Source organism: Meriones unguiculatus, chromosome X (genome assembly GCF_030254825.1).
Source record: "Meriones unguiculatus strain TT.TT164.6M chromosome X, Bangor_MerUng_6.1, whole genome shotgun sequence".
NCBI lineage: Eukaryota > Metazoa > Chordata > Mammalia > Rodentia > Muridae > Meriones > Meriones unguiculatus.
Window position 1 is genome coordinate 102,380,243 of NC_083369.1, and position 12,748 is coordinate 102,392,990.

The 12,748-nt window shown below is 38.5% G+C and overlaps 1 non-coding gene across 1 annotated transcript; it reads left to right on the forward strand.

The window, feature by feature from the left end:
* The first annotated feature begins 11,622 nt into the window (after positions 1-11,622).
* LOC132650215 (small nucleolar RNA SNORA24) lies at positions 11,623-11,746 on the forward strand. Its single transcript, XR_009588598.1, has one exon. It is a non-coding gene; the product is annotated as a small nucleolar RNA SNORA24 (small nucleolar RNA).
* Positions 11,747-12,748: the final 1,002 nt, after the last annotated feature.

Sequence of the window (12,748 nt, forward strand, 5' to 3'; positions counted from 1 at the left end):
TGCTCTATGTGGTAGAATTTTTGCTTCTTTTAAGTCAATAGTCCATAGACCAAGTCTGTGGTTACAGGATGTCCATACAACATATTGAAACTACATCAATCAATCAAGTACTTAGTCTGTTTTTTGTAATGCCAAATGGCTGGGTTCAATATTTTTTATATTTATCAAATTAACTAAACAGACTTCCTGATACTACTTTTACTTTTCATGCTTTAAGTGGAGTTAAATACTACTTAACAGAGCTATTCTTACAGTATTTACATTCTGTTTGCTTAAAATTCACTCTGTTCTTTCTGTTTCTTAAAGCTATTTGTTTTTAGTTTTTGCTTTTTTGTTTACATTAATCATATCATGGTACCATTTTACATATGGAAATTTTCATACAAATATATTTTGTACAATGAATATATTTTCCTAGTCTACCATTCTCCCTCTTCCCCTCTGTTCCCCTAGAGAGCTTTGCTTCTACTTTTTCGTTATATGTACGCATATTTTATGTATCTATATCAAATAAAGGAACTGCAAATGAGACAACACATACATTCATCTTTCTGAGACTGACTTTATTTAGTATGATCATGTCCAGTTGCATTTATTTTTCTGCAAATAGCAAAACTTCAGTCATTTTGTGGCTGAAAAAAAAAATCCGTGTGTATCTATCACACTTACCCTATTTACTCCTGTATTTTAGACCACTGGATTGGTTACCTAACAGCTACAATGGATAGTGTTGCAGTACATATTGGTGTGCAAGTATCTCTGTGACAGTTGACTTGAAGCCCTTCACACAAATACACAGGGGTGGTATAACTGCGCCATATGAAAATTTATTTTTTTAGTATTTTGAGGAACCTCCATACTTATTTCCACAGTGGTTGGATTAATATACACCATTACAAGCAGTATATAAGCATTCTCTTTTGTCCACATCCTCACTAGCTTTTATTATGACTTATCTTCTTAAGGACTTCCATTCGGACTAGTGTGACAGGATCTCAGTGTAGTTTTAATTTGCATTTCTCAGACAGCCAGTGAGGTTGAACATTTCTTAAAGATTTATTTAATTTTAAATGTGTGTGTATGTGTGTGTCACAAGTGCACATTATAAAAAAAAAAAGATACCCTCACAGGCCACATGGATTGGATCCCCGTGGAGCTAGAGTTACAGGCAGTTGTGAAATGCCTGCTGTGAGTGCTTGGAACTGAACTTGGGTACTCTGCAAGAGAAGTACATGCTTAACATCACTGACTATCTCTCCAACTCCTGATTTTTAACATTTTTTTTGTGTTTATTGCACATTTGAATTTCTTTTGAGAAGCATGTCTTTATTTGCTTAACCCATTTATATTGATTAGATTGATTTCTTATTGTTTAGTTTTTGCCTGCTTTGTATAATTTAGATACTAATCCTTGGCCAGTTGTGCATCAAGCAAAGATCTTCTCCCACTTTGTAGGCTATATATGCTCATGTGATTAACTACTTCCTTTGTTGTACAGAGGCTTTTTACATTTATTATGCTTGTTAATTATTGGTTTTATTTTCTGAGTATCTAAAGTCCTATTTAGAAAATCCTTGTTCATGCTGATGTCTTGAAGTGTTCTGGCTACTTTTCCCTATGTTTCAGATTTTCAGTTCATATATCAAGTATCTTTCTTAATTGTTCTCTAATTTATTATTATTTTAGTAATAGAATTAGAAACAGTTTATTAAGACATTCAGAAGGGTTAAAGTAGGCTAAAAATGTATGAAAGCATAGGATCAAAGTGCTCATGACTTCTAGAGATCTTGTGTATAGCATTAACCGTCTCCTGCATTTGTATATTGTGAACTTTTTTCATGCATGCTGTGTTTGTTTTACGAAAGCTAACCCACCATTTTTTTGGTACAAGGTTTATGACTGAACCTGAAGTCCCCCAATTCAGCTAGAGTGGCTGGCTAGCAGGTCCAGGACCTTTCCTACCTTTGCCACCAGTGCTTAGATTATAGCTGCAAATGACTGACTCCTGTAAGGCCACTGTTTATCGCACCAATTTCAGCCCATATCTTCTTAGATGATAACAGTAACCATTCTAGGTGAAACAGATACAAGAAGAAATTTACCACAGTGATTCTTTAGTACATGGCTAATTATACCATATAGTAACTAGTTTTCTAGCCGAAACAGATCTGAATACCAGGAGGACAGTACAACAGGCCTGTAGGCCACTGAGGTATTCAGGGAATATTATAATATTATTATAATATAATAATATTCAGAGTATTAAAAACATTTTAATACTCACAATTCATAGTATAGAGTATTTTATTATCAGAACCATAAAATAAAAACAATCATTCTTTTTTTAAAATATTTTTTATTTTAATTTTTATTAATTACACTTTATTCACTTTGTATCCCCCTATAAACCCTTCCCTCCTCCCCTCCTTATCCTGCCTTCCCTCCCCCTTCTCCACAAATGCCCCTCCCCAAGTCCACTGATAGAGGAGGCCTTTCTCTCCTTCCTTCTAATCCTAGCCTATCAGATCTCATCAGGAGTGGCTGCATTGTCTTCCTCTGTGGCCCTGTAAGGCTGCTCCCCCATCAGGGTGAGGTGATCAAAGAGCAGGCCAATCAGTTCATGTCAGAGACAGTCCCTGTTACCATTACTATAGAACCCACTTGGACATTGAACTGCCTTGGGCTACATCTCTGCAGGTGTTCTGGGATATCTCCATGCATGGTACTTGGCTGGAGTATGAGTCTCAGGAAAGACCCCTGTGCTCAGATATTTTGGTTCTGTTGCTTTCCTTGTGGAGCTCCTGTCCTCTCCAGATCTTACTATTTCCCACTTCTTTCATAAGATAGACCCAACTATACCACTCCTAGGCATATATCCAAAAGAGGCTCAAGTACACAACAAGGACATTTACTCAACCATGTTTGTAGCAGCTTTATTTATTTGTATTAGCCAGAACCTGGACCCAGATGCCCCTCAACGGAGGAATGGATACAGACATTGTATTTTTACACAATGGAATACTACTCAGCAATCAAAAACAAGGAAACCATGAAATTTGCAGGCAAATGGTGGGATCCAGAAAAGATCATTTTGAGTGCGGTATCCCAGAAGGAGAAAGACATGGTATATACTCACTTATATAGACCTATAAGGTATGATAAACATAATGAAATCTATACACCTAAAGAAGATAAACAAGAAAAAAGACCCGGGGTAAGATGATCAATCCTCACTTAGAAAGATAAATGGGCTGTGCTTTGGACGTAGGAGAAAACAAGTAACAGGACAGGAGCCTACCATAGAGGGCCTCTGGAAGACTCTACCTAGCAGTGTATCAAAGCTGATACTAAGACTCATAACCAAACCTTCGGCAGAGTGCAGGGAATCATATGAAAGAAGAGGAAGTTAGTATGACATGGAGAAGATAGGAGCTCCACAAGGACCAAATGTATCTGGGCCCAGGTGTCTTATATGAGACCGTTTCTCCAACCAAGGACCATGTATGGATATATCCTAGAACCTCTGCTCTGATGTAGCCCGTGGTAGCTCAGTAACCAATTGGTTTCCCATAGTAAGGGGAACAGGGACTATTTCTGACATGAACTCAATGGCAGGCTCTTTGGCCTCCCCACCCACCAAGGGAGGAGCAGCCCTGCTAGGCCACAAAGGACTTTGCAGCCAGTCCTGAAGATACCCGAGAAAACAAGGTCAGATGAAAGTGGAGGAGGTCCTCCCCTCTCAGTGAACTTGGAAAGGGGCAGGGAGGAGATGAGGGAGGAAGGGATTGGGAGAGAATGAGGGAGTGGTATACAGCTGGGATACAGCTGGGATACAGAGTTAATAAAATGTAACTAATAATAAAAATAAAAAATAAAGATTAAAAAAAAAAGATTCCATGCACTTTGCCCAACAGTTGGCCATAAGTCTCAACATCTGCTTTGATAGCCTGCAGGGCAGAGCCTTTCAGAGGCCCTCTGTGGGAGGTTCCTAACTTGTTCCTGTTTTCTCCTTCTTCTGATGTCTATAGTCTTTGCCTTTTGGGATGGGGATTGAGCATTTTAGCCAGAGTTCTCCTTCTTGATTAGTTTCTTTAGGTGTATAGATTTTAATACGTTTATCCTATATTATATGCCTATATGAGTGAGTATATACCGTGCGTGTCTTTCTGCTTCTGGGATAGCTCAGTCAAGATGATCTTTTCCAGCTCCCACCATTTACCTGCAAATTTCATGATTTCCTTGTTTTTTATTGCTGAGTAGTATTCCATTGTGTACATGTACCACAATTTGTGTATCCATTCCTCAGTTGAGGGGTATTTTGGTTGTTTTCAGCTTCTGGCTATTACAAATAAGGCTGCTACAAACATGGTTGAGCAAATGCCCTTATTGTGTACTTGAGACTCTTTTGGATATATGCCTAGGAGTTGTATGGCTGGATTTTGAGGAAGTGCTATTCTTAGTTGTCTGAGAAAGTGCCACATTGCTTTCCAAAGTGGTTGTACAAGTTTACATTCCCACCAGCAGTGGAGGAGGGTTCCCCTTTCTCCACAACCTCTCCAGCATGTGTTGTCACTTGAGTTTTTGATCTTAGCCATTCTGATGGGTGTAAGGTGAAATCTCAGGGTCGTTTTGATTTGCATTTCTCTGATGGCTAAGGACATTGAGCATTTCTTTGTTTCTTTGCTATTCAATATTCTTCTATCCAGAATTCTCTGTTTAGCTCTGTTCCCCATTTTTTTAAGTGGATTACTTGGTTTGCTGCTTTTCAACTTCTTTTGTTCTTTGTATATACTGGATATTAGTCCACTGTCAGATAGAGGGTTGGTGAAGATTCTTTCCCAATCTGTAGGCATTTGTTTTGTTTTGATGACGGTGTCCTTTGCTTTACAGAAGCTTTTCAGTTTCATGAGGTCCCATTTACTGATTGTTGCTCTTAGAGCCTGTGCTGTTGGTGTTCTGTTCAGGAAGTTGTCTCCTGTGCCAATGAATTCAAGGCTATTCACCACTTTTTCTTCTAACAGATTTAATGTGTCTGGTTTTATGTTGAGGTCTTTGATCCACTTGATAGATCTATACTTATAGCCCTTCACAAAACTCAAGTCTAAGTGGATCAAAACCCACCATTCTTAAGGAAATTTTGCTTCTATTTCCTTGTTTTGGTGAAACTCCTTCTAATTGTTTTCCTTTCAGTAGTGTTCTGAGGAATCATCAGCATTAACAGTGGTGTGGAAGTATCAGATGTGATATACAATGCAACCAATTAACAATAAAACTCCTTGAAAGAGCAAAACCTACCAGTGTGGGTCAAACATATTCTGTATCTTATCATCATTTGAATATGCATTCAGATGAGGCAAATAAGCAATTTTAATGGGAAAGAAATGGAAGTTTAGCTGTGTGAACTATTGACCTATAAAACAGCAAGAAATGTTATTCACATTCATTCATACTACTGTGTTAAGATATGTTTTTTTATTGGCAAATAAAGACTAATAGATAGCTAATAAAATTATGGGGAGAAATATGTTAGCAAATGTTCTATGGTAGAGTTCTTTAAATCCAGTGTGGTTGAGCTACAAACAACATGCTTCTTCTTCCCAAGTGCTGGAAGCCCTGCTCTTTATTCAATTCAAATCAAGCTTTATCAAATAATAGCAGGCCTCTAGGAATTTTTTCTTGTTGCATACAAGGGACCAAAAGCACCCTTTTGACAGAATATTAACTTTCAAGAGCAGCATCTGTTTTCCATACTTGGAGTTCCTGAAACAGTGTTAACTCAAATTATCTTTTTGTGGATAAAAACAATAAACAATTTTTATTGTTTTTATCCACAAAAAGAAAGCAGCATGTTTTTTTTATTCTTTTTTTAAAATTATTTTTATTGTGCTATTTTTCTGTTCTTTTTATTAATATTTTTATTTTTAAATAATTTTATACATTCACTTATATTTCAGCTGTAGCCTTCTCCCTCTTTCCCTCCCAACCCTCCCCTCCTTCCCTCATCTCCTTCCTGCCCCCTTCCAAGTCCACTGAGAGGGGGTGTCCTCCTTCCATCTGGCCCTAGCTTATCAGGTATCTTCAGGATGGTTGCAATGTTCTTATCTATGGCCTAGCAAGGCTGCTTTTCCCTCAGGGGAGAGGAGAAGCTCATGAGTTCATGTCAGAAACAATTCCTGTCCCCCTTACTAGGGAACCCACTTGGATACTGAGCTATCATGGGCTATGGCTGAGCAGGGGTTGTAGGTTATATCCATGCATGGTCCTTGGTTGGATAAACAGTCTCATAGAAGACCCCTGTGCTCAGATATATTTGGACCTTGTGGGGCTCCCTGTCCCATCTAGGATATACTAATTTCTCCTTCCTTCATGTGATTCCCTACACTCTGATGAAGGTTTGGTTATGGGTCTCAGCATCTGCTTTGATACACTGCTAGGTAGAGTCTTTCAGGTGCCTTCTGTGGTACCCTACTTGTTTTCTCCTATTTCCAATGTCCATCCCAATGTCTTTCTAGATGAGGATTGACCATCTTACCCCTGGACCTCTTTCTTGTTTATCTTCTTTAGGTGTACATATTTTAGTATGTTTATCCTGTTTTATAGGTCTATATAAGTGAGGATATACCATGTGTGTCTTTCTGCTTTTGGGATACCTCACTCAGGATGATTTTTTTCTAGATCCCACCATTTGCCTGCAAAATTCATGATTTCCTTGTTTTTTTTTTTTAATTATACTTTATTTACTTTGTATCCCCCTCTACTTCCCTTCCTCCTCCCCTCCCAATCTCTCCCTTCCTCCCCCTTCTCCACATACTCCCCTCCCCAAGTCCACTGGTAGGGGAGGGTTTCTTTTTCTTCCCCTTCTGATCCTAGTCTGTTAGGTCTCATAAGGAGTGGTTGCATTGTCTTTCTCTGTGGCCTGGTAAGGCTGCTCCTCCCTCAGGGAGAAGTATCAAAAAGCAGGCCAATAGCATGATGGGCATCAACAGGCACAGGCACCCAGCGAGGCATGCGAGTAACCAGCTAGTAAATTTACTAGCATTCCAGCATTGGGCAAAAAAGCAAGTATCATTACCACAATTACTTGGCTCTATCTGGCTAATAATGAATAGAAATGGGGGATATAAACAAACAGGTGTGGGCTTATAGGAAATATTATGAGAAGCCTTAAACCCCTCGTTGGAACATCCTGCATCAGTTCTAGAACTAGCAGTGGTGGTGTCCGAGGTCTGAGTAGGTTCAGGAGACCATTGCCCCCAGGGGCGAGACGTGCTCCATGTAAATTGACTAACTCCATGTTTTCCTCAGCTTGACACAGATAGAATCATCTGGAAAGAGGGAACCTCAACTGAAGCATTTCTTCATCAGATTGTTCTGTGTAAGCATTTGGGGTGATGTGGGAGGGCCTAACTACTGTGGGGCATATCACCCCTGGGCAAATGGTCTTGTGTTGAATAATGAAAAAAAAAATCAAGCTGAGTGAGCCGTGGAAAGCTAGCCAGGGAACAACATTTGTCTATTCTAGCCTGTTCGGTTCCTACCTCCAGGCTCCTGTACTGGGTCCCTGCTTTGGCTTCTGTCATTGATGGACTATAACCGTAAGCTAAATAAATGCTTTTCCTCCTAAAGAAAAAAAAAAAAAAAAAAAGCAGGCCAATCAGTTTATGTCAGAAGCAGTCCCTGTTCCCATTACTATGGAAACCACTTGGACACTGAACTGCCATGGGCTAAATCTGTGCAGGGGTTCTAGGTTATCTCCATGGATGGTACCTGGTTGGAGTATGAGTCTCAGGAAAGACCCCTGTGCTCAAATTTTTTGGTTCTGTTGCTCTCCTTGTGGACCTCTGTCCTCTCCAGCACTTACTATTATTTCCCACTTCTTTCATAAGATTCCTTGCATTCTGCCCAAAGTTTGACCATAAGTCTCAACATCTGCTTTGATAGTCTGCAGGGAAGAGCCTTTCAGAGGCCCTCTGTGGGAGGCTCCTAACTTGTTCCTGTTTTCTTTTTCTTCTGGTGTCCATCCTCTTTGCCTTTCAGAGTGGGGATTGAACATTTTAGCCAGAGTTCTCCCTCTTGATTGGTTTCTTTAGGTGTACAGGTTTTAGTAGGTTTATCCTATATTATATGTCTATATGAGTGAGTATATACCACGTGCATCTTTCTGCTTCTAGGATAGCTCACTCAGGATGATCTTTTCCAGATCCCACCATTTACCTGCAAATTTCATGATTTCCTTGTTTTTTATTGCTGAGTAGTATTCCATTGTGTAAATGTACCATAATTTCTGTATCCATTCTTCAGTTGAGGGGCATCTGGGTTGTTTCCAGCTTCTGGCTCTTACAAATAAAGCTGCTACAAACATGCTTGAGAAATGGTTGAGCAAACGTCCTTCTTATGTACTTGAACATCTTTTGGATATATGCCTAGGAGTGGTAGCAGCATGTTTAATACAGAGCAAATGTAAATTTAAGTTGGAGAAAGTACACTAATATGTCCCTGGAGAAGATGACTCATCTACATCACAATCCTTATATTCGAGGGAAAAGAAATTTTGCAAAAGAAAAAAAAAAGAAAGAAAAAAGTAAACTTTCAACTGTGCAAAAGAAAGAACACTTGACCAGAAGCCAGGAGACCTGCATTCTAAATCTTGGCCTAGCCTGGAATAATTCTGTGACTTGCCTACTCTGCATTGCATTTCTTTAGATATAAACTGAGGGTTAAGTTTCAGGTTTTTTTAATCTCTAAATTCTATTTTTTTCTTCTACTCTACTAGTATGCTGCGATACTTTTTAAATTTTATTCTTTTTGAAAATAAATTTATCTGCCTTCCATATATGAATGTTTTTGCCTCAATGTATGAATGTACACTACATGCATGCCTGTTGCCTAAAGAAGTCTGAAGAACGCACCAGATCCTCTGGAACTAGATTTATGGACAATCATAGCCACTTTGCAGGTGCTGAGAAATGAACCTAGGTCCTCTGGAAAACAAAACCAAAACCAAAATCAAATGCTATTAAACACTGGGCCATCTCTCCAGCCTCTACCTCTTGCTATGTTTTTTGTTTGGCTTTGTGATTGCTCTTTTGGTTCATAGTAGGGGCAAAAATTCTGCTTTGAAGGATCTTGCTATAGTAACTGACTTATCATGGAGAAAACACAGTGGTGAAAGACAGTATTTCCTACTTTCTTTTACTCCTCAGATGTCCTTGAACTGTATAGTTTTTATAAGCATTAGTGATGCAAATATGAGGGGCAAGATCAAGACACTCAGTTTGTATTAGAATGTCCCATGCAAACAGCACATTAGAAATCAAGAAGTGGAATTTAGCTTGAACTTTTAGAAGGCATGCCATTCTGTAAAAATCCAAATGAGAAATGTTGAGATGAAAACATTCCACCATTCTTTTCTAAATGCAACCTGATATTGAATCTAAAGACACCGGGAAAATATAAATTGGATCATTTTGCTAAGGTCTCTTCCCCCTTCTGTTGTTACAAGTGACCTCACAGTAGCCAGAAGGCATAAAACTCAGAGATAGACCTTTCAGCTCTCACATTCTCTTTTCATCTGGATTATTTTATTTTTATTTCATGTGTATGGTTGTTTTGTCTGTATGTATGTCTATGTACCACACAAATGCTTAGTGCCCAGTAATATCAGAATAGGGCATTTTATCTCTTAGAACTGGAGTTACAGATTATTTTAAGCCCTATATGGGTACTGGGAATTGAATCTGGGTCTCCTGCAAGAGCAGCCAGAGCTTCTAACTACAGGTCATATCTCTAGCCCCTGGATTACTTTAAAGGAGGAGGTTTGTATTTTGTATCTCATAGGAAAAGGAGAATTGAGAAGGACTCTGAAAGAATTAAGGCTTAAATCAGACTTCACACCCCTTCCAATTTTGTTCCTTGGTAGACTGGCCTATGCTTCTTTTCTCACAGGTTAAAAGGTTAGCAATGGTGATAAATACCCATGTGCATTTGTTACCACATGTCTGTGGCATAGAAAATGAGGAAAACAGAAAAGCAATATAAGTGCTACTTTTCTATTGTTGGTTTCTTCACTGTTTTACATTTCTGTCTTCTAGGCACCATTGCTGTCTTGTGAAGCTCATACAAAGTTCATTGTTTGGAGCAAAGGGTGTCTGTAACAGAAGGGCAGGGTGAGCATTACCTTGTGAATTTTGCTTATTTAACCTGTTTTATACATAATTGCCTCTTTGTAAGGCACTCTTATAAATGTTTTACAGATATTAACTCAGTGTTCATAACATGGATGACAAATTAGAACATATTATCATATTGTCTTACAGGAGGAGAAATTGAGGCATAGAGAGGAGTGATGGTTAATTTTTATTGCCAGCTGGGCTGAATTGAGAAAAATCTAGGGCACTGATGAGGTATATTCCTTGGGTGTGACTATGAGGGATTTTTCAGAGAGTGTTAACTGGGAGGAGAAGACATGCTCTGTATATGAAGGGGAGTCCTGGACTGAATAAGAACAGAAACATGAGAACTCCAGCTGAAATATTTTTTCTCACTCTTCAGTCTCCCAAGATGTAAGAAATCAGCCTCACACTCCTACAGTTACAGTTAGAAGCAATTCCTGCCACCTTACCTTCTTGGTCATAATAGAATATACCCTTAAACTCTGAAGCAAAATCAAGTCTTCTTCCTGGAAGTTGCTTGTTGCCAGGTGTTTGATCATTGCAACATAATTAATTAATTCAAGAGGTTAACTATAGTGCTTAAGGTCAAACAGCTAGTAGTAGCAGAGATTAAAATCCCAAAGTCAAAGCTGGGCATAGTGGTACACATCTATAATTTCAGCACTGTGGGAGGCAGAGATAGGCAGATCTCTGTGAGTGAGGCCAGCCTGAGGTACAAAGTGAGTCCAGGACAGCTAAGAAACCCTGTCTCAAAACCAAACCAAACCAAACAAAGAAACAAACAAAAAGTTAGCTCTTTAGTCATTATTTCACTTCTGTGTCCTGTTTTGCTATTATTAAGATTTATCATGAAGACACAGTCTAGTGAAAAAATAGCTAATATCCTTAATATCCCCAAATGTAGTAGCTTTTGTGAATATATGTGGTTGCTGAACAGACCTCAAATCCTTCTGAGTCCTGATACCCTAAAATGAAACATTTCCCTAACCCTTGGTTCACCATGATCAAATTTAAGCTGAAATGATGTGTCTTCTGATCTCTTCCTTCTGAGTTTTTCCAAATTCTCAGACTATGTATATTGCCAATCTTTTACTCAACCATTTAGCCTATCAAATGAGGAAAGGTATGTATGGCAGTAATGATGATTGGTAATTGCCCATTTACTATGTGCCAAGCCAGAGAGAAATGTGCTTTGAAGCCAGATTGTGGTAGTGCGAGCCTTTAATCCCAGCACCTGGGAAGCAGAGGTAGGCAGATCTCTGAGTCTGAGGCCAGGCTGGTCTATAAAGTGAGTTCCAGAACAAGCCAGGGCTACAGAGAAAAACCTTGTCTGGAAAACAACAACAACAATAACAACAACAAAGTGCTTTGATATTATCTCCTCAGCTTTTCCTTCAGCCTGTGAAGTGACTTCTGTTATTATTCCCATTTTCACATGTAAAAGAGAAATTCTTGTATTTTTTAGGACCTGCTGGCAGTCTCTCTTCCTAGCCATTGGTGAGTATGTTTCTGTTTATTGGCAAAACTATCACTACTTAAATGGTATCAGATTTTGTCTTGCACAACTAACTTTCTTCACTGTTAAGAAGCTGTGAGATGCCAGGGATTGGGCACACTTTTCAAAATTATTATGAAAATGTTTCTAGTAAAAAGGAAGAAATGAAAAAAACTGAGGGCTCACATAAGTTGAGTGACCAACCCAAAATTAGACTTTTATGTATGTGAAAGAGCCCAGATTTTTACTTTGGGCCATATCTGATCTAAAGTCCTAGGGTATTTCTGCTTCATATTTCCTTTACCATTTATCTGGGATTTCTTCCTCAGTACTACATTCACAGTCATTGATTCTGTAGAATGTTCTTATTCTGAAGTTGTAGATCCAAGCCATAATTTTACTATGACACAGTATCTTCTTATAATCATACAAATTTTTGGGAATATAAGGGAACATAGGCTTTGCCTGTAACTGGCCACTCTGTGGAATGGATTTTCACAAATGCCAACTTTTCTTAGATAGTTATAGAGAAAGAATATGAGAGGATTTAGAGAAGTTAAAGGGATTAGGGCATATCATATATCATATTCTTGCAGATTTATTTAAGAAGAAACTTGGGTCTTCTATTGGAATGGTCCTGAAAGAAAGGAAATAGACTGTGGTGACTAAAGTATAAGCAGCATCAGTTTAGCAGGCAAAAATATCTTTATAGCTTTTGACTATTTGATATTTGCACAGTATTCCAATGTGTAATTTTTCCTTGTTTTTAAAGATAAATTATTGCTATTTTGGAATGAATTCAGTTTAGTTTGAAAGCAACTGAGATAATATTAGAGCAATGGATATTGGTAAAATATCCACACAGAAGATTAAGTTAACTAAAACAGACCTTAATGCTCGTTTGACTTTATTAATCTTTATAACCGAAGTGACACCCCTAATCAGGAGGATCTTCTGTGCCTCAGGGTCTGACTCTAATTGCCAGTTAATAAAAATGCCAAGGTATTCTTAATCAGCCAATTAGCTGACCTAACAATTATAATAGGGAAGGAAGGTGGGAGGGGTGGAGATTGGGAACAGC